Below are 22,635 nucleotides of genomic sequence, written 5' to 3' on the forward strand. Positions count from 1 at the left end.
TAGTCTCTAAGGTGCCACAAGTACTCCTTTTCTTCAAGAAGGTCATTTTGGCATTGTATGGATGAAGGCCATAGTCCAGAGTCATGTCGGGGGCCAGGGATTGACAAAAATATTGAGAGGAAAGCGAAGTGCTGTACTATGTGTCAGCAAATTCAGCATGATCCTGGCCCAGCTCATCATGGCCTCAGACTCCTTGGACACATTTTCACGTGGACTTTGTTGGATCTTTAAACAGTTATATGTTTTTGGTCAGTGTTGATGCCTATTCAAAGTGGCCAGAAGTTTTCTGAGTGATTTCTACTGCAGTTACCAAGACCACTGGATATCTTTGTACCTTGTTTAGTCAATTTGGTTGACTGTTATAGTTGGTGAGTGAGAATGGATCTGAAAAATTTCAGAGGTTCCCATCTTCAACTGAAGTTCAGCACATACATTCTGCTCCATACCATCCTTCTACAAATGGACTAGCAGAACATTTTGTACAAACACTTAAGCATGTCTTAAGAGTGAACAAGTCTATTCTGAGTCATGAGCAGAAATTGGACAATTTCTTGATTGTATACAGGAACACGCACATGCTACTACTCAGGAGTCACCTGCAACACTTTTCTTGAAGTGGCCTTTGCGTACCTATTGAGATCTGCTATGTCCTAATGTTTCTTCACATGTAGCCAAATCCCAAGTTGTGCAAATTGATCAATGATGTGATACTTGTCATCATTCTTTTCAAGTAGGAGACTTACTGTGGACTCGCAACTAGGATTGTGGAATAAAATGTGTACTTGGAGAACTTGTAAAATGCATGCAACCTGTTTTGTCTGTGGTTAAACTATCCCAGGGTATTTTATGGAAACGACCAGTTGCAGCCTTGACAAGTACCCAAGTCCAGGGATGTTCCAGCAGGACTTTTTGTTCCTCTAATCAAACCTTCTTTTACAACTCTAATTATGATGATTTTAAAGAAACTTTGGAACCATATCCTGTTGATTCTTTACCCCAAACTGTTCCTGCCATACCACTATCACCATGTTATCCCAAGAGAATGCAAAAACCAGGAGTATGCTTGAACTAATAAATTGTTTAGTTAGTGAGTTGCTATTCCATGGCAGAATAATTCCCGGGAATTTGAGAGTCTGCAGTAGTCCACCTGCAACTTTTAATTAGCATATATAGTGGCTTATGTTAGCCATGTAAATGATAATGTGTGTATATATTTGGGAAATTTTTTAAAGTAGGGTGGAGGAATGTGATGTCCTGTAACTTTAAATATATAAGCACTCCTTCCTCGCCCGGCAGTGCAAAGCCTCACTTTCATGATGGTTTCAGATTTTGTACCAGAAAAATAAAGCCAACATAGTAAACAGCTTTCTTTCAGTTCCCTCTATGTCTGTCTATCTCCTTCTCTTCTGGGTCCAAATATAACAATGACAAATTTTCATAATAGTCTTAATTCCTGAAAAAATATTTGTTAATTTATTTTACTTCTAGACAGCAGTAATGAATCAGTGCTCTTGAATCAGGAATCTTGGAAGAAGAACATACTGACTAGACCATAGCTATATTTATGAGAACACTTTGTGTTCATATTAAATTTTCATTGGCTCATAGATTCCAAGGCCAGAAGGGACCATTGTGATTATCTAGTGTGACCTCCTTTATAACACAGGCCATAGAACTTCCCCAAAATAACTCCTTGATCATATCTTTTAGAAAAACATCCAATCTTGATTTAAAAATTATCAGTGATGCAGAATCCACCATGACCCTTGTTAAGTTGTTCCAATGGTATTCTCACTGTTAAAAATGTATGCATATGATTGGCAAAACTGTGATGTGGAGGGATTGGATGGAGAGAGGAATTATGACTGTGTCACAGCTAATTTATAATGATAAATTTAAATCATTTGTAGATCTTCAGCAATAATTTGGCTTGCCTTGCTTCGGAGCATGGAACTATCTCCATTTAAAGCATTTACTTACCAATGTATTTGGACGGGATGCATTGGGAGTTCCAGAACCTCCAGAACTTTTATTGTGTTGGAGGAAACTTCCTGGATTTACTTAACCAGTGGTATCCTTTTATAATTTTCTGATCCAAAAAGCTTTGCCAAAGTTTGATAATTTGAGAATTGCTTGGAATAGAGATTTGGATATACAGCTATCTTCAACTCCATGGAATACAAGTGTATCTAAAGTTAAAAAAGCAACTGTAGACCCGAGACTATGGCTTCTTCATGAAAGGACACTTTTTTGAATATACTATATCCCCACGCAGGCTAATGGCAATGAGCCTCATAAATGGTGACTGCTGTTGGAAATGTTGGTGTTATAGTCCCTTTGTACTTCATAAACTCATATTTTTTGGGAGAGCCCTTGCATCAAGAATTTCTGGTATGAGGTTAGTCAAAGGACCAAATTGATATTGGATGCTAAATTGGAGCCCTCCTCTGTAAGTTTTTGTTCTTGGATATATTCCTGATAACTGAAGCTTACCTGTAAAAAAGGTGACATGGTTCCAATATGCAGCTTTGGTTGCTAAAAAATTAATCCTTCAAAAATGGAAAAGTCGATTTCCATCAAACACTGATGCCTGGCTCAGTGATATGGCTGACGTAACAGCAAACAAACAACTGGCATTCCAAAGAAGGGTAATGTCCAAGAAATTCAAAACAATTTGAGCTGACCCTTTAGAGGTCTGTGATTAATATAGACCATGAAGATAGATAGGTCATTTCCCCTCCTTTCCCTTTATCCTAACCCTCTTTACTTACTTTATGTATTATGATGAATCTTGGATTTTAATATATTTGTTGTATTTTAAAAATATAATAAAACTTATATATCCTTATTTTGAGCCTGAATTTGTCTAGCTTCAACTTCCGGCCCTTGGATTGTTTTACTTTTCTTTGCTAGATTGAGGAGCTCATTATTAAATATTTGCTTCCTATGCAGGTACTTATAGACTGTGATCAAGTCACTACTTAACCTTCTTTTTGTCAAACTAAATAGATTGAGCTCATTGAGTCTATCACTATAAGATATGTTTTCTAGTCCTTCAGTCATTCTCATGGCTTTTCTCCAAACTCTCACCAATCTATCTACATCCTTCTTGAATTGTGGGCACCAGAACTAGATACAGTATTCCAACTGTGGTCATACCAGTGCCTACTACAGAGGTAAAATAATCTCTGTACTTCTACTTGATATTCCCTTGTTTATGCATCCAAAGATTGTGTTAGCCCTTTTGGCCACAGTATCACCCTGGGAGCTCAGATTCAGCTGTTTATCCACCCCAAACCCCAAATCTTTTTTGGTGTTACTGCTTCCCAGGATAGATTCCCCCCATCCTCTAAGTATGGCTTACATTCTTTGCTCCAAGTCGTAGACATTTACATTTAGCTCTGTTAAAATGCATATTGTTTTCTTGAGCCTAACTTACCAAATAATACATTTTGCTGTATATCAGCAACCTATTGTCTTCATTATTTACCACTCCCACGCGTTTGTTGTCATCTGCAAACTTTATCAGTGATGATTTTATGTTTTCTTCCAGGTCATTACTAAAAATGTTAAATAGCATAGGGCCAAGAAATAATCCCTGTGGAACCTCATAGAAACCTAAATTTGATGATGATTCCCCATTTACAGTTGCATTTTGCAATCTGTCAGTTAGCCAGTTTTTAATCCATTTAATGTATGCCATGCTCACTTATATCTTTCTAGGTTTTTAATAAAAATTTCATGTAGTACCAGGTCAAATGCCATGCAGAACTTTAAGTATATTACTTCAATATTATTACCTTTACCAACCAAACTTGTAATCTTATTAAAAAGATATCAAGTTAGTCTGAAATGATCTATTTTCCATAAATCCATGTTGATTAGCATTAATTATATTATCTTCCTTTAACTCTTTACCAATTGAGTCCCATATCAGTCTTTCTATTATCTTGCCCTGGATCAATGTCAGACTGACAGGTCTCTAATTATCTGGATCATCCTTTTACCCCTTTTAAATATTGGCACATTAACTTTTTTCCAGTCTTCTGGAACTTTCCAGTATTCCAAGACTTTTAGTTCTGTGATTATTTCTTCTTTATCTGTTAGAAAAAGGTCTAATATAGAATTCCACTGTGTTGGCTGTAACACTTCTTGAGTTAGGAAACTGTCATCTATAATGTTTAGAAATTCCAAGGATGTTTTAGTATTGGCAGCATGAGACCTCTGTCACTCAAATTGAAGTCCTCTATGATCACACAAGCTTTTCCCCCCTACACATTGTAGATAAGTGCATAAGGAAGCAGTCATCCTGTCCCCAGTGTGATTTGGTGGTTTACAGCAGACACCAACTAGTTCCCCATCTTGTGCTCTATCTGTTAGGACATTGATCCACAAGTATTCAAGATCATTTTCTTCTGAGTTATCCATTCCTCCAGATTTCAGTAATACCAACTCGATTAAATTTATGCTCCTAAATGAGCAATTCCAATTCCTCTTGTTTGTTACCCAGGCTCCTAGCACTGGTGTATAGGCAAATCAAGAATTTCCTCTCTTCATATCCTTGGTTCCTTGATTAATTATATTCTCACCTCTCGGTATTGTGCTGAGTGCTCATATCTTCCCTTTTTTTAGCCTCCCCTTTTATCACCGGTTTAACACCATCCTGACCACTCTACCCAGCCTGTCTGAACAAAGTTTGGTCCCCCTTCTATTTGGCACAATCAGATTTGGATCAACATTTGTACATTTGAAAAACAATTTTTTGTCCATGGAGATGTGAAACTTGTGTTTGTGTATCCATTAGATATAAAATGTGTTCATCCGAACATCTAGACACGTGCAGATCATAGAAGAGAAAGCTGGGCTAAACAAAAAATTGTAAAATTCCTCCATATTTTATACAAAACAAAATTATGTCCCCTTTCTCCCCACCAATATTAAGTCATCTGTCTTATTCATATTAATTTAAAGCCAATCTCTTCCTCAGATTTTCTGTCATTGACAGAAATATCCAGCTGGACTACTTATTCCGTCTCACAATCCCAAACTTTTGCAAAACCTGACAAAAGCCTCAAAGCACCAAAACTCCCATTTGTCTCAAACCCAACAGTCAAAGTCATAATCGCCCCTGACAATTTGTACAGTGCAAGTTATGTATTGTCAATACAAAATTCTGTGACACATTGAAAACAAATTAGACTCACATACTTTAAGGTCAGACAGGATGATCATGTAATCTAACCTTCTGTACATTGCTTGCCACAGAACCTCACTTACCCACTCCTGTAATAGACCCACAAGCTCTGGCTGATTTACTGAAGTCCTCAAATAATGATTTAAAAACTTCAAGTTACAGAGAATCCACCATTTACACTAGTTTAAACCTGCAAGTAATCAATGTCCCATGCTGCAGAGGAAGATGAAAAGCCCCCAGGGTCTCTGCCAATCTGACCAGGGGTAAAATTCCTTCCTGACTCCAAATCAGTTAAACTCTGAGCATGTGGGCCAGACCCACCAGCCAGATACCCAGAAAAGAATTCACTGTAGTAAGTCAGAACCCTTCCCACCTGGTGTCCTGCTGCTAGCAGTCACAGATCAGCTACATGTTATTGTAGGCAGTCCCACCATACCATCCACTCCATAAACTTATTAAGATCAGTCTTGAAGCCAGTTAGGTTTTTTGCCTCCACTGCTCCCTTTCAAAAGCTGTTCCAGAATGTTTCTCCTTTGATGGCTAGAAACCTCCATCTAATTTCAAGCCAAATTTGTTGATGTCCAGTTTATATCCATTTCTTCTTGTGTCCATATTGGCGCTTAACTTAAACAACTCCTCTCCATTCCTGGTATTTATCCTTCTGACATATTTATAGAAAGCAATTATGTATCCCCTCAGCCTTTTTTGGTTAGGCTGAATGAACCACACTCTTTGAGTCTCCTCTCATAAGGTAGGTTTTCCATTCCTTGGATCATCCTAGTAGCCCTTCTCTGCTCCTGTTCTAGTTTGAATTCATCTTTTTTAACCATGGGAGGCCAGAATATTCCAGATGAGGTCTCACCAATGCCTTGTATAATGGACTAACACTTCCTTGTCTCTACTAAAAATACCTCGCCTGATGCATCCTGGGACTGCATTAGTGTTTTTCACAGCTGTATCACATTGACAGCTGATAGTCATCCCGGGATCAACCAATACACCCAGGACTTTCTCCTCCTCTGTCACTTCCAACTGATATGTCCTCAGCTTATAGCAAAAAATTCTTGTTGTTAGTCCCTAAATGCATGACCTTGCATTTTGCATTATTAAAATTCATCCCATTTCTATTACTCCAGTTTACAAGGTCATGCAGATCATCTTGTATGATATTCTGATCCTCCTTCATATTGGCAATACCTCCTAACTTTGAGTCATCTGCAAATTTTATTAGCAAAGTCCCACTTTTTGTGCCAAGGTCAGTAATAAAAATGTTAAATACGATTGGTCCCAAGATCTAGCCCTGAGGAATTCCACTAGTAACTTCCCTCCAGTCTGACAGTTCACCTTTCAGTATGACCTGGTATAGTTTCCCCTTTAATTAGTTCCTTATCCACCTTTCAATTCTCATATTAATCCCTATCTTCTCCAATTTAACTAATAATTTCCCATGTGGAACTGTATCAAATGCATTACTGAAATCCAGATGGATTAGATCTATTGTATTTTCTTTGTCTAAAAATCCATTAACTTTTCAAAGAAGGAGATCAGGTTGGCATGATTTACCTTTTCTTAAACCATGTTGTATTTTTCCCAATTATTGTTCACCTGTATGTCCTTAAGTATATTCTCTTTCAAAATTTGATACAAGACCTAGTCTACAATTGAGGTCAAACTAACAGGCCTGCAGTTTCCTGGATCATTTTTTTCTCCTTTCTTAAAAATAGGAATGAGGATATGGAGGTAGAAATTACCACACCCGAGGTGGAAGTCAAACTCAAACAGCTTAATCGGACTAAACTGAAGGGGGGGGGGGAATTCAAGGATCCAGCTGCAGAATTTAGGTCCATCTTGCTGAGGAGAACGTGGAGCTGTGCATGCACTAGCAGTTTATTTAATCTATTTGTTGTGGTATGGGGTTGCATGCCAAAATAGTAATCTATCTTTAGATCCTTTAGTATTAATATACTGATTTGAACAAAGGGTATGTTTGCAGTCAGGAAATGAGTGAACATATATATTATTGTGCCAAACTACTCTACAAAACACATTTATACAATGTAGTAAACCAGTGTTACTTCCTTTATTTGGAAAGACTTGGGCAATTAAGTAGATTGCAGAGGTCACTGGGGTGTAAGGTTCCAGCTGGGAGCTATACAACTTATGAAGTTGTTCTCACACTATTTACGAGACAACCAAGACACACATTCTATGCATGCTTCCTTAGCGGATTAGCAGACACCATGGTTATTTTAGAGCTGGATATTTAACCAAACAGAGGTGCATGTCCTGTGTTTGATAGAAGAGTTGCTGTAAATCATCAGATATTGGAAAACGAGTGGAAGAAAGAGGCTCAGGCCACATCTATGGTAGAGACATTCACCAAGTTAAAAAATGATTGTTCCCCCTCAGTTGATGGAAGTGAACCTTACATCCACTAATATAGCCTTCTGAAGCCATATCTCCGGGTCTACAGCTCCTCAGATTGCTAATCAATGATGGTGGGTCACTAGAGTGCAGCTTCTTTCCACTCCAAGTCTAGGCCCCACAAATCTTGCTTCTCCCCCATGTCCTAATGCAGGGATATTCCTACATCTCCTTCATAATTTCTCTACATGGCTGCTCATCCTTTTTGGCTCTCCATGGTACTGCTGCATGGTGTGCACATAGGTGCTGGAACTAGGAGTGCTAGGGGTCCAGCAGCACCCCCTGGCTTGAAATGGTTTCCATCTTATATAGGGTTTACAGTTTGGTACAAAGGCTCTCAGCACCCCCACTATACAAATTGTTCCAGCACCTCTGGGTGTACATGGAAAACCAAGTGGAAGTGAGTGGGGATGTGAGTATGAGAGGGACTGATGGGAGGGAAGAGGCTTGTGTGTGGCACAGGGTGGGGCTTAGTGGATGTATCAGGATTGTGAGGTGGGCCTAGGTTGGGGACCCCAGTGTCTTTATGCAAAGGCAGCAGCTTTTGAAGGGCTTCCCCAGCAGTGCTATCAGAAATCCTGACATGGTGGGCAACAATGCCAGGGGTTGTCCTCAGTGTACTACAGCTTCAATAGAGACACTCTGCTTCCACTATAGGTACTGGTCAAAAATTTTCCTTTAACATTTTTTCAATAGAAAAGGGCTTTTTTTGGTAAAAAAAACAAACCCAGAATATATTTCCATGGGAAGTGCCTGTTTTCAACAAAATCGTTGGGTTTTTCATTGAAAAATAAAATTTTATGGTTTACAGCAACTGAAATTTTTTTTTTAATTTTCAGGATTTCAGTGATGAAAATGAAACATTGTTTATTTTCACTGGAATTTTTCACTGAAAAAGAAAACATTTCCTAACAATCTCTACTCATCACCATCATCCCAGACCCATTGCACAGCTATAGAACTCACTTGCCCCAGAACCAAACGCTGCATACAAGTTTTCCCTCCTCCCATAGAGCCTATTGTATTATTTAGATGGACTATATGGGCCTAAAGAGTTAAAGGTGTTAACATGACTCTGAAACTATCCAACATTAAATAGCGTTAAACAAGGTTCAGGGTTTGGTATTCAGAGATCTCAGCCTGCTGAGAAGCATGGCAAAGACAGGAATAAAAATCTTTTTCACCTTTTATAACAGATACAGAAAAAGAAATAAAAACACTAAAAGTATTTGAAATATAAAGTATTAAGAGTTTATTTTAACACACCTTGTTCCCTTTCCTTTAGCTGTAGAGAGTCTTCAGAAGAAAAACAAAACCCCTTGTCTGACAGTCTCTTAGTTGGTAATCTTTCTGGAGAAAAGGGGAAAAGTTAGTTCAAATGGGCTGGAGCTGTTGTGATGCTGTTGCTGGTAAAGTCCAATGCTATTGCCTAAAAGAAAAAACAAGACAAAAAGCACATGAAGGGAAAGAGAAGAACAGCAAAGATAGAAAATGTGGCTTCAGTCTCTGCTGTTGACTCTCACTTGCAACCTCGTTGCTGGAAAAAACAAAAGGCACAGCTCATGATCTTATTAGTTACTCTTATTTACACTACCGAGTAGGGTTGCTAACCCTCCTGGATTGGCCAGGAGTCTCTTCACTAGACCTGCTAAATTGACCCCCGCTGCGTAGATCACAGCAGCATCGATCCATGGTAAATGTAGATATGGCCTGCGACCTGGCAAACTTGTACCAGCTTCAGGCAGATTAAGGCATTGCTTTTAGCGACCTTTTTGATCATATGTTCACAGCAGTATTGGAAAATATACTCTTTTGGCTAGTTAAACCAGACTCTTACTAAACAGAAGGCAAAAGGAGAGAGAGAAAAGAAATGAGGGGGAAGAAAAAGCCAGGTGTGTGAGGGGAGACAAAGTCTCAAATTCCAAGTTATGTTCAGGATTTAGTCAAAAGCAGATGAAGGTGGCAATGTCATCTGGGTCCCTCTCTCTGGCCTGGTCAGGAAATCTCTTGGGATTAGAACAATGAAGGCCCAGCAATGTTACAATGGATCCTGGTGTCCCAGGAAATGGTGGGTGTGGCTGCCATAACAATAAAACTTGCTGCAGAGGTTGTTGGCAGACAGCTTCTTTTTCTGCTAATTTTTCACCAAAAGTCTTTTAAGAACCACAAAAGGTAGTGATAGATGGACTAGCTCAACCCCTATTATTTTGGAGATCAATTAGACGTAATTTCCAACACACCGATTTTGGTCCATTGATGTCCAGTCTTCTTGCTTACCAGGCATGATCTGAAGAATCCTTGATTTATATCAGTAGGCCTCTTTGTTTGGAGTAATTCATTCTGTCTCTCTTTTGTACCATTTATTGTTATAGGTTGCTGTGACATTTGATATACTTTCACTCACCTTTTACAGTTGACTTTACAATTAGGGCAAATTAGGCCAACTATCACAACAGGCCCTGTAAATTCCTGCTGACTCCCACCTCTCTTCAAAACACCACACAATCCCTCATGTCTTCTCAAACCGCATCCACTCTGCCTTCCACCCATATATCCATTCTGCCATTCTACAGGCCTGCTTACGACTACATCTTTTCCACTGAGTCCGTTATGTTCTTTGCTGCCGAACCTGCCTCCCTCATCTCTATGTAAAGCAATGATGATTACTCAAAAAAGCAGGTTTGTATCAGAAAACAGAATTGATGGATCTGGGCAGTTCCTTCAAATAGTCTTGGTATAACTGAGTTAAATCATTCTAAATAAGAGGAATAACTGTTTAGGTATTTAATTTTAAATGTAGCTTATAGTCAAGATATTATCAGAATGCATGCGTGTGTGAGATAGTTTTAAAATTTTCCCTCAACCTGTCTGATATGCTTATAATTAAAGGAAAAGTAAATTAAAGAGGAAGGGAAGCAGTCTTATGTGGCTGCTCTGAATGAATGCTATTGTAACACTATAATGAATAAATAATAATAATATAGAGGAATCAGAGGAATCAAAAAGACAACTTTTAGGCTGAAGTACTTCATACAAATGAAGTAGGTATATTGTAAAATAGCAGTGTCAAATACTTAATTTTCTTTCTGTCAGTAAACTACCAAATTCCCTAGCTATGTTTAGGATTTTAGTCTGCATGAGACAGCCATGAAAGTCACAACAATGGATCTCAAGTTCACTAGAAAATACTGAATCTGCAAAAACTTTATTATGTAATCCTTTTACCTTCACCCCAGATCATTCAATTATACAATATATCTATTACTCAAAGACAGGGTCTGCTGAACAACTTGTCTTCCTACTAACTCATTCAAATTCTTTCTTGGTCACCAATTTTGCACGCACACAAATATAATCTACATGATGGCTGAAAGTGTGAGAGAGCTCTAGCCAGATTCTGAGATTGGTCAGCATGTTTCTAGTCATTATCAGCTTCTGTTTTATTCAGCAATGAGGCCATCAGTTTCTGTAATCTGGGAGGTAAACCAAAAATTATGGACTCGATTTTAAATTTAATTTAAAAGCAACTCATTGTACAAGAACCATGCCCCTAGCTCATTAAAATAACTGCAGACTGCTGCTAACTTAGGGCAAAGATAATGCGTTGTAACATAACATTATATCTTTGACATACGTATGCACAGAAGAGAAAGCATATTGGGCTGGAAGATTATTAATAAAAATAAGAAACTAATAGAGGCCTAACACTAGATATTTAAAACACTCTTGCATTGCCTTTTTATCTGAACTAACACTGCTTATGGAAATGTTGAATATATTATTCCATGTGTAAGTTTACAGTTTCGCTACTCAACCCAATATCACAATACGTACTTTTCCCTATTTTTTTGCACTGTTTTATATAAGTATAACATGCTCTGAAAGTTTTAATTTATGCTACTTTAACTGTAAAATGACTTTCAGAAAAAGATGACTATAAAAAGATTAAGTATTAGAGTGTAATTCAGTAAGTTCAAAATTAACTTTGTTACATTATTTTACTTCCTCTGAGTTTCATTTTAGAAAAACTGCATAGAGTATGCTGAGTGTTATTATTTGTCCTACCAAAAAACAGTGCGTAATTGTGAATTGTGCTTCCAAAAGGTGAAAAAATTTGAAGCTTTTGCTGTAAGCCATTAAAACACCTACAATTTCCTTTTTTCCTCAGGTGCTGGCAAAGGTAGCCCTGGTTTTATGATACTTCATTCAAGCAAATTTCAGCTTTGCCAGTAACAGTTGTTTACAGCATTCATCTCAGTCATTATTTTGTATGTAGGACACAACTTACGCATATTAAGCTGGAAATTAATTCCAGTTAGTTCCATATTAAATACATTAAAAGGCAGTTTTGAAAATGTCCAGTGGTATAAGAAATCTTGCAAAGAGCTGGTTTGCAACACCCTGCACTCTCCTAACTGCTTCTTGCTGGATGTTTCTTCAGCTGGATGTGTATGCCATTGTATGCCAAATATTTCTGGATGCCACAATAGTTGGTAATTATTCCTTAGGGAATCAGTAGTAATATGAGTGCAGTGCATTGAAAGGGGTAAGGGAGCAACCAGACAGAGTCAATCCGGACCTCTACACCACACCTGTGATGCTTGGCTAAGAATTTTTGCTGGATTGTAAAGTTTAAAGTTGGGAAATGTAAAATCACCTATTTTTCTAGGGTGCTGTAATCTTTTGAGTTTTTGTAATAGCAGCCCACAAGAAAAGTCTGAACATGTTGTCTATTTTGATAAAAGAAAAGGGAGGACTATGGATAGGGAAGGAATTCAGAATAGAAAGGATCCCGAGAAGGACATTCATTTTTAATTATGTTTATTTTTCCTCCCAGGGAGAGAGGTAGTGCCTGTCATCTGTTTAAATTGTTTGCTAACTACATGATTAATGGGGCTAGATTAACCATGTCTGTTTTTAATTTCTTTAGGGAACAGAATGCGGAGACATGTGAGGTTTATCTGTTGCCATTTAAATGTCCCTCTAGGGGAGCCACTTCCAACTAAACCCAATGAGATCTTATTGCTGCGACTTACTCCAATTTATCTTGTAGCCAGAGAATTTACCCTACAAACAACAGATAACATTGGTATTTACAATATATTGATCCAGATTTTTAATAAATAGGAGCATGTTGTCTGCATATAAAAGGATTTTTGTCTACTGAGTCTCTGTTTGATCCCTTGAATACCTTGGTGTTCCCTAATTACTATTGCAAGTGGTTCTAATGCAAGGGAGAAGAAGGGATATCTGTATCTAGTTCCTTGAAATAGATTAAACAAGGGGAGATATTGTGCTGTTTTTAGGATACGAGAGCTAGGATTGAAATATAGCAGTTTTATCCATGAAATAAAGAATTCTCAACCACAGTTTATCCAGGATACAAAAACAGATATTGCCAGTTCACTCTGTCAAAGGCTTTCTCTGTATCAAGTGAAATGATTGAATGGGAATTTCTAGTGTGCTGATGAAATGCCATAACTTTAACTAAATGATGTGTGTTATCTGAACCATGCCTTTTTAAAATAAATCCCACCTGACTGGGATGAACCATATAACTCATTACTTTATTAAGCTTCTAAGCCAATATTTTTGAAAGTATTTTATATCAATATTGATTAAAAAGATGGGTCTAAAGCCATTACACTTTTACGCATCCTTACCTGGTTTTAGTAGTATAGTTATTAGGGCTTCCCTCTTAGTAGGAGGTAATGGACTTTTCTTTAGGGCATCATTGTAAATGTATAACAACGTAGGGGCCAGAATTTTTTAGAATTCTATGAATGTTGCAATTGGTAGGCCATCAGGGCTGGGTGTCTTGCATGGACTCAGTTCCTCTAGGGCTTTGATTATTTCCTGTAATTGCAAGGGAGAGGCCACCCTGACCTGGTGCTCTGAGATTTGTGGGAGCTTAAGAGTTTTAACAAAATTATTCAGTTCTTCTGGGTCTGGTGGTGAATCATTATTATAAAGAGCCTGATAGAATTTGAAAAAACTGATAATTGATCTCTTTCTAATTAGTAATAGCCTGCCCTTATTCTCATTTGAGCGCTACTATTCAGGATCTTTGACTTCTCACTTTTAATCTAATTTAAGAACTTTTCCCACTCTCTCCCCTGATTCTCATTATGTTTGCATGAGGCTAAAAAGAGCAAATCTGGGTTGTGCTGAAATCAGTCTATTTACTTCATACTGAAGGTTAATTAATTTTAAAAACTTTTCTTTGGAGTGGTAGTTTGCACATTCTGAATCCATGGATATAAGTTGTTTGGTTAATTCCAGGAGTCATGCCTGGCTAGCCATCTATCTACCCACTGAATAGGAAATGATCCTATCCCTAATGAAAAAAACTTTTAGCCTGACCCACCTTATGGGATACACTATGTCTGGTGTGTCACTTTTTTTTAGAATTAAAAAATAATTTCTTCTGTGTCATAGTTCTGAAAATGTTTATCTTTCAGGAGGTAGGAGTTCAGCCTCCATCTTTTATGAGTCCAATTTGTTTCAGGAGGGGAAAATTGTAGTATCATGATAGACTTCATTTCATTATTAAGCATTAAATCCATCAGAAGAAATTGGAAAGAAATCTATTCATGAATGTGTGGAATGTGGGGAGGAAAAAAAAAGTAAAATCCTTCATTGTAGGGTTCTGCAACCACCATATGCTCCTTTGAACCCCAATTCTTCCTTATAATCTCTTATTCATTCTAGTGGGATATAAAATTTAGAAAATATTTAAAAAAAAACACTTGGATCATCTTCATTGGGTCCATATAGGTTAATTAGGGATATATAGAGTCAGATCTTAGCCTTCACTAGAACAAAAAAACCTACCTTCTTCATCTTGATTTACATCTAGAATTTGTAAATTGAATCTTTTATGAAATAATATTGCTACATCATCGGCTGTGGAGGAGAAACTGTTAACCCCCCGCCATCTACCCCCTCCTAAATTTGTCTGCCTCCATGTCATTAAGGTGGGTTTCCTGTAGGAAGATACAGGAAACACTGAGTGTTTTTAGATTAATGATAATTCTTTTTTATCTGATGATTCACTCCATTGATGTTACAGGAAACACAATTTAAAATAGTAGCCATAAGGAGTGCATAAGTCAAATATATCTTTACCAGATTCCTGAATAGTGTCATTGCTTGGGTCATTGTTAATTCTAGACCTAGGAAAGATATATCTGGGTTCCCCCTCACTGCCCTGGGGACACGAGGGAGACAGGAAGAGAAAGGGTAAGGTAGACCATGAAAGGAAAAAAGATAGGAAAATTGAGAAAGAGAAATGAAGCGATTAGATTTGACTAGGATCTCTTAAAAAGACATAATTCTTGTCCAAACTGAAATAGGACCTAATTCCAGAAGGTTTATAAGTGGATGGTCTTGTCACTCACTGCACCCCCCAAACACTCATTTGTGGGTATAACTGGATTCCCTTTAACTTTATAAAACAGAAATAGTCTCATATCAAGGGAGTACATGGTTTCTGCACTATTCACAAAACAAATAGAAAAGGGGGAAGGAGGTTAGCATATCAATTTGAGAACAAGTCTATAGTGGAGATATAAGAAAGTTATTCAGATTGTTAAAGTAACCTTATTTCACCATAACTGGATCATTTGCAGATAAAGGTTTATTAGCAGAACATTTCTGACTAAACCTTACCCTCTCAAGTCTTGTCTATACTGGATTATAATGTGAACAACATTGCCAAATAGGTACATCAGTGTAAATCAGCATAACATTTATTTCAACTCATTTAACATAAAAAAAACCCGTGAAAGAAACCATCCTGAACTGATAATATTGAAAAAATAACTGACAATCTCACAATAACAAATTCTCAGTAAGTTGATGACTCATAATCAGCAATAATTAAGTGTACATTTAGGGCAAGTAGATTGAAACACTGAAATTTACTATAAACCCAGAATCTAGGAAATCAGATGGGGATGAAACAAAATAAAATTGAAGGGAGGGTGGGGGGAAGATTTATTTTTTTTAAAAGGCAAAGAGGAGGTTTGGAAAAGTTACCAGGAAGGACAGTGATTCAGACAGACAACACAAAACACATTTCTCTGTTGAAACCTGCTGATCCATGGATATAATCCCCAGGTCCAGGGGAGTGATTTGCTTGGAGTCAGGATCTTGAAGGCAGATGTGATCCTGGTACTCTGGAATCATGAGGGAGGTGGTGTAAAGTAGATGGAAGCAGAGCAGGTGTGTCCATAATTGTAGCCCTCCAATCTAACAGCAGCAACAGGAGTCCATAGCTTCTTTCCAAGACCAACTGGTGGACCAGAATGGTCAACATTCAATCAAAGATGAGATCCTTCTCTCCCCTGCAACTCACTCCCCAGCCAGCTTCCTCTGCTGATGAAACAAGGGAAGTTCAAAGAAATAAATCTGGGAAGAGAGGAAACAAAATGGAAGGTGTAACAGGGTTCGCTCACCACTGTGGTGCCTGCTGCTGGCTATCTTGGGAATTAGCTCAGTGCCCTCTTCAGGTGGTGCCGCACCACCATCACTTCTACTCTAAGACCCACATTACTCCAAGGACCGTGGTAGCAACTGCAGCAAATTGTCTGCTGACTTCCTCATGGCCCCAGCATCATCTTTTCCCTTGCCTCAGCTTGCAAACCCCAGGAGCCAGCCAGGAGCTGTCTGTCACTCACCTGGTCCCTGCTAGCAGCACTGTTCTGTCTAGGGTGCTGGCAGTTCTCTCAGCCCTCCAGAGAAATAGTCCTTCCTCCCTGGTCTCCCAGCAGAGAACTGCCCTTCTCTGCCCTGCAGCTCCCTTTTTATATGGGCCTGCTTGGCCCTGATTGGCTGCTCCCTTCAGCCTTTCTGATTGGCTGCCTCCTGCACAGCCTCCCTAGGGCTCTGTTAACCCCTTAGAGCCCAGTGTGGGGCAGGCAACTCATCACATACCCTCCCCCTCAAGCCTACAACCCTCAGGGGTAGGAAGGTCTCACACTCTGTGCTACTCTGAGATGCCCCTTTAGTTTATTCTACTGTACCTCTGGTTCCCTCAACTGGAAACACACATCTTTCTTCTCCTTTATAGCATCTCTAAACTCTTCCCTCAGGCATGCCAGGTCTCCTTCTTCCCTTAGGTGGCCATGCTGAGCCACTGCTAATTGGTCTTGTAGTTCTGAATCCCCCAATCCCTTTTCTCTCAGGGTCTGGATCCCCACAGTAGCCTGTTCTACCACTGTGTTTGTTCCTACCACTCCCTGGGTCCTCTCTGCCCCAGTCATTTTGTCTGCAATCTCCTTACCACCTCCTACTGGGTGTGGGAGATGAATCCCTGGCAGGTCTGTGGCCATCACCACTGCATCCACCCAACAGTCTCTGACCCAGCCAGGTTCCCAGGAACCCCTTTCCAATCCCACCTTCTCCTAAGGGGGAAGTGCCTTTTTATATGGGTGCCCCCATGACACCAAAAGCAAGCTCCTTGCCTTTTTTGTTGGCCATGGGCCTCCTATAGTCATTCCTTTGTTCAGCCCCTTCCCATGGGCTAGCCTTGCCCTGACACTGACATAAGGGCACTCCCCCTGTACGTGCCTTTCTTGCCCACAGGCCCAACATGCCTGTCCCCTCCTTGTTTTCCTCACAGGGGGAGGGGGCTCTTGCTCCTTCCCACTCTCTGGTTGAGACTTCAGTCCCCCATCCCAGTAGGGGCAATCTCTTTCCAGTGTCCTTGCCACCCGCACACATAACAATCAGTCAGCCCAGGCACTGGCCTCCTGGCTATGGTGCCTGGCTTCTCCTCATGCTTTCTGCGGCTTCTATTAAACTCTCTCTGCAGGAGCTTTACCAGGGCTTGCTGTTGCTTAACCAGCTGCTCCAAATAAGTCTTGAGGTACCACTGTGTCTCCCATTACTTCTGTTGGTTCTCCAGGATTTCCTGCAGCAGGGTCTTGAGCCTTCCTTGCTGTCTGTCAGTCCCTTTCTGCCAGGGTACTGACCCCAGAGTCCAGCCTGTGACGCACAAGAACCCTTTGCAAAGAAGACCTCTGCATACTCTGGATTCATCATCCCTGCCTTCAATATCTTTCATTTAGTCTCTCAAATTGCCTTGTACCTGGGCAATCATCCCCAAGTCCTCTCTCCTCCCCTTATCTCAGGGGTGACCATGTGCCTACATTCTCCACCATGCGTAACAGGGTTTGCTCACCATTGTGGTGCCTTCTGCTGGCTGACTTGGGAATTAGCTCAGTGCCCTCTTCAGGTGGTGCCTCATCACCATCACTCCTACTCTAGGACCCACACACTCCAAAGACTGCAGCATCCTCTTCAGTGACACAACCCTCTGGCTGTACCACACACTATGTTTCCCGCTTCTGGGGGACCTGCAGTCCAGTCTTTGGCCACTTCTCTTAGTGGCAACTGCAGTGAATTGTCTGGCCACTTTCTTATGGCCCCAGCATCCTCTTTGCCTTTGCATCAGGGCCTCAGCCTGCAAACCCCAGGAGCCAGCCAGGAGCTGCCTATTGCTCCCCCAGCCCCTGCTAGCTGCACTGCTCTGTCCAGGGTGTTGGCAGTTCTCTCTGCCCTCCAGAGACACAGTCCGTCCGTCCGTCCGTCCGTCCGTCCGTCCGTCCGTCCGTCCGTCCGTCCGTCCGTCCGTCCTGGGCTCCCAGCAGAGAACTGCCCTCCACTGCCCTGCAGTTTCCTTTTTATATGGGCCTGCTTGGCCCTGATTGGCTGTTCTCTTCAGCTCTTCTGATTGGCTGCCTCCTGCACAGTCTTCCTAGGGTTCTATTAAGCCCTTAGAGCCCAGTGTGGGGTAGGTGCCCCATCACAGGGGTTTGCCCTGTACAGTTTGTTGCAAGTCTGAGAACTGAATTCCAATACTGCAGCAACCGATTTGGGAAAGTCACTTTAATGCATCTGTCCAGCTATCTGGAGTGACCCAAGGGCATGAGTACCATCCACAGGATAGGCTGTTAAGAAGCAGGGTACACACCCCAAATTGGTTGTGAGTTCTATGCATAGATTTCACCAACCAAGTATCAAGTGTGAACTCGACAGGCACTACAACAGCCTTAACATGGAGCCACAAACAGTCCCCTTGGGTATTCCTATCTATCTTGCCACCCAGGTAAGCTTGACTTTGTGATAGATGGTCCCTTACCCCAAAAAATCAAAACAATATTCAGGTTACTTCCAGTCCCAAAGGGTCAATTGCATCTTAGACCTACACCAAAGACAATGCTTGTAGCTAATCCAATATCTAAAGATTTATTAATTAAGAAAAAGAAATAACAGTTATTTAGAAGGTTAAAGCAGATAAACAAACACATAACGATAAGTTTCAATCTTAGGTTTCAAAAAGTGATAGAAGCTACTGTAATATGCAAGCTCTAAATCTCCTTTAGGGTTAACTCAGGCTAAGCATTGAGGATCCCTTGCATGTGCTTAGAAATGTTGCCCTCCCAAAGTCAAAGCAGCACAAAGATCGAGTTCCTTCTTGTCATGGATTTTTATTCACTTCTCCCAGAATTCAAGCTGAGGAGCTGAGTCCATATGCTCTTCATAGGTGTATGTGTGGGGGCAATTAACAAAGTCTTTGTTCTCTGATGTTTCACAATGGCTCATTTGATTTCAGTGGGCCTCCTTGGTGGGCAGGACCCCTTTCTGTAGGAACCCAGCATTTTGCATTAATAAATGCTCATTTTTCGTTTTATGACTTACAATGCAAACATGCAATATAATCTTGTAACATGGGGTACAGATGTTATAAGTGAGATTACTACATGCAGCATCCTGTAGGCACATCATAAAATCTAAACACTATACACATTCTTATCAATTTAACATCTATTTTAACAATGAATACACAGGTGAGCCAGATTGGTTTCCAGCTACATACTGGTCAGTGTTCAGTTGGAGTCTTGGGGCCTTGGCATGAGCTGGCACTGGTCTGCCAGCATCATATCATCCTGTCTGTATCTTCTGGGGTAGGAGAAGGGTGCTTTTTCTGTAATGAGATCAGATAGCAAAAGAAGCTGAAAGGTGTCATGAAATAAGCATCTTGCCTTCCCTTCTAACTTTGAAAATAGCAGAGAAGGAAATGAAGTGGTCCAAACCCAATCCTTTGACTAAGGCTCTTGACCTATTGAATTTAGCCCTCTTTTTCATCACATCCTTGGTTTAATTTGAGAAAATCATCTGGCGGTGTCCCTTTCATTTTACATTTTTAAGTTCACAGGATTTTTTAAGAAGAAGTTCCTTAATATTGTATTTTTAAAATCTTAAAATTATGGCCCAGGGCTTTGCATTTGGAGGGGTTTTTGGTTCAAGGGAGTGGTATGCTCTCAGTATCTAAGTTCTGACCAACAGAGAGAGACAAGTGTTCTGGAAGCATGGTGAATAAAAATTCCACAGGCCACCCTTTTTCCAGCTCCTCTCGGAGACCCACACTTCTCAGATGTTTTCCTCTTTGATCTTCTCTTGAGATCATTAATCTTCTCTTGCAGTGCTTTTTTAGTCATTTCCTGTTGCTCTAAGATTATATTCATAATATTCACGGTCTCAGGAGTATCTGTTCTCAGCTTCTTCTAGTTTTGATGCCAAGCCTTACAAATTAGTTTGATGGTTACTAGCAATATTTTTGATTTCAGTTATATCTTTAGATATTTTTCTCAAGATGGTCTGCTCATTTGAGATTTGTTTTAGCCAGTGCATAATTTTATCTAGTCTCAGAGAGGCAGCCTCTCTCTGGGCAGCCATCTTGACTGCAAGAGGGTTGTCTGACAACTTCTGCTTTTAAGGGTTTTGTAGAATGTCTGGAGATGAAGCAGCAGCCATAATGGTATTAAATAAAAAGAAAAGAGTTGTACAATAATAACCGATGAATTTTAGATGGAAAAAAGAAATACAGTTGCCGATGGTTGTAGATTTTAAGAGGTGGGGAAGGGAGCTGTAAAGCTATAGAGCCACCATCCTCCCCTTGTAGCTCCTGGAAGCAGGTGCAAGTCTTAATTGTCATTGGCTGTACTTAATCACTAGCCATAGTCAAGTTAATCACAAGGAAAGCTTAGTTACCAGGTATGAGGATGTAGTTAAAATCCTTGGAGGGTTTGAAGAAGAGAAGTAGATCTACACTAACCCTGAAGCAATGCCACTCGTCATAAGTAATGGAAGATATCCTTGACTCTGTCCAGTACACTGAAAGTTACCATGCAATAATTTGAGAAAAAGGAAGTCAGAGCCAAAGTCAAGGGTTCTGTGGACTGAGTTAATTGCTTTGTTATAATGGAAAGAAGAATGCTGCATTCTTAGTGTTTTTGGATGCATGTGACCTGAATACAGCAGCATTGCATACCCACAAAACAAAGGAGTTTTGAACTGTTTGGCAGGCAATACTAATTTCACCATCCTTTATGAAAAAGATGGACAGTGACAGATAAAATTGGATGAGAAGTCCTTGAATCTCTGCAAATTCAGCCCCCTGTACAGAAATTACAGTTTCTGCTATCTTCTATTCAGCATCAAATCTGCAAACAAGGTGTTTCAGCAGAAAAATTTGGATATCTTTTGGTACATACGGAGAGTTAATATAAAGGGTGATGATATGATCATAGCAACAGAGACAGATGAACAGCACAATCAAATTCTGCATCAGGTGACGGGAACAGTACATGCCAAAAACGTCAAATTCAATAAAGAGCATATTTGATTTAAAGTGACAACTATCAAATATATAGGACACACAGCAATGGCTCAAGGAGTTCATCCTGATGGAAAAAAGATAAGGGTTAGAGAAGAGTATGATTCACTCAGATGTTAAAGAAGTCAATCTTAAGTTCCAGAGTAGCAGCCGGGTTAGTCTGTATTCGCAAAAAGAAAAGGAGTACTTGTGGCACCTTAGAGACTAACAAATTTATTTGAGCATAAGCTTTCGTGAGCTACAGCTCACTTCATCGGATGCATGTGGTGGAAAATACAGAGGGGAGATTTATATACACACACAGAGAACATGAAACAATGGGTTTTATCATACACACTGTAAGGAGAGTGATCACTTAAAATGAGCCATCACCAGCAGCGGGGGGGGGGGGAAAGGAGGAAAACCTTTCATGGTGACAAGCAAAATAGGCTATTTCCAGCAATTAACAAGAACATCTGAGGAACAGTGGGGAGTAGTGTGAGGGGGAGAAATAACACGGGGAAATAGTTTTACTTTGTGTAATGACTCATCCATTCCCAGTCGCTATTCAAGCCTAAGTTAATTGTATCCAGTTTGCAAATTAATTCCAATTCAGCAGTCTCTCGTTGGAGTCTGTTTTTGAAGTTTTTTTGTTGAAAAACTGTAATCGAGTGACCGGAGAGATTGAAGTGTTCTCCAACTGGTTTTTGAATGTTATAATTCTTGACGTCTGATTTGTGTCCATTTATTCTTTTACGTAGAGACTGTCCAGTTTGACCAATGTACATGGCAGAGGAGCATTGCTGGCACATGGTGGCATATATCACATTGGTAGATGCGCAGGTGAATGAGCCTCTGATAGTGTGGCTGATGTGATTAGGCCCTATGATGGTGTCCCCTGAATAGATATGTGGACAGAGTTGGCAACAGGCTTTGGTGCAAGGATAGGTTCCTGGGTTAGTTAGCAGTCTCTATGTACAAGAATAAATGGACACAAATCAGACGTCAAGAATTATAACATTCAAAAACCAGTCAGAGAACACTTCAATCTCTCCGGTCACTCGATTACAGACCTGAGGGTGGCTATCCTTCAACAAAAAAACTTCAAAAACAGACTCCAATGAGAGACTGCTGAATTGGAATTAATTTGCAAACTGAATACAATTAACTTAGGCTTGAATAGAAACTGGGAATGGATGAGTCATTACACAAAGTAAAACTATTTCCCCATGTTATTTCTCCCCCCACCCCACTCCCCCCTGTTCCTCAGATGTTCTTGTTAACTGCTGGAAATAGCCTACCTTGCTTGTCACCATGAAAGGTTTTCCTCTTCGCCCCCCCCCCCCCCCGCTGC

General features: G+C 40.0%; 1 long non-coding RNA gene across 1 annotated transcript; it reads right to left on the bottom strand.

Annotated features, from left to right (window-relative positions):
• Positions 1 to 14,688: 14,688 nt before the first annotated feature.
• On the bottom strand, positions 14,689 to 16,361 carry LOC119852662. The gene is made up of 2 exons (XR_005291767.1): positions 16,300 to 16,361; positions 14,689 to 16,030 (listed from the first exon to the last, which is right to left on the bottom strand). It is a non-coding gene; the product is annotated as an uncharacterized LOC119852662 (long non-coding RNA).
• Between the last annotated feature and the right edge of the window lie 6,274 nt (positions 16,362 to 22,635).

The sequence above is a fragment of the Dermochelys coriacea genome, chromosome 3 (assembly GCF_009764565.3).
Source record: "Dermochelys coriacea isolate rDerCor1 chromosome 3, rDerCor1.pri.v4, whole genome shotgun sequence".
NCBI lineage: Eukaryota > Metazoa > Chordata > Testudines > Dermochelyidae > Dermochelys > Dermochelys coriacea.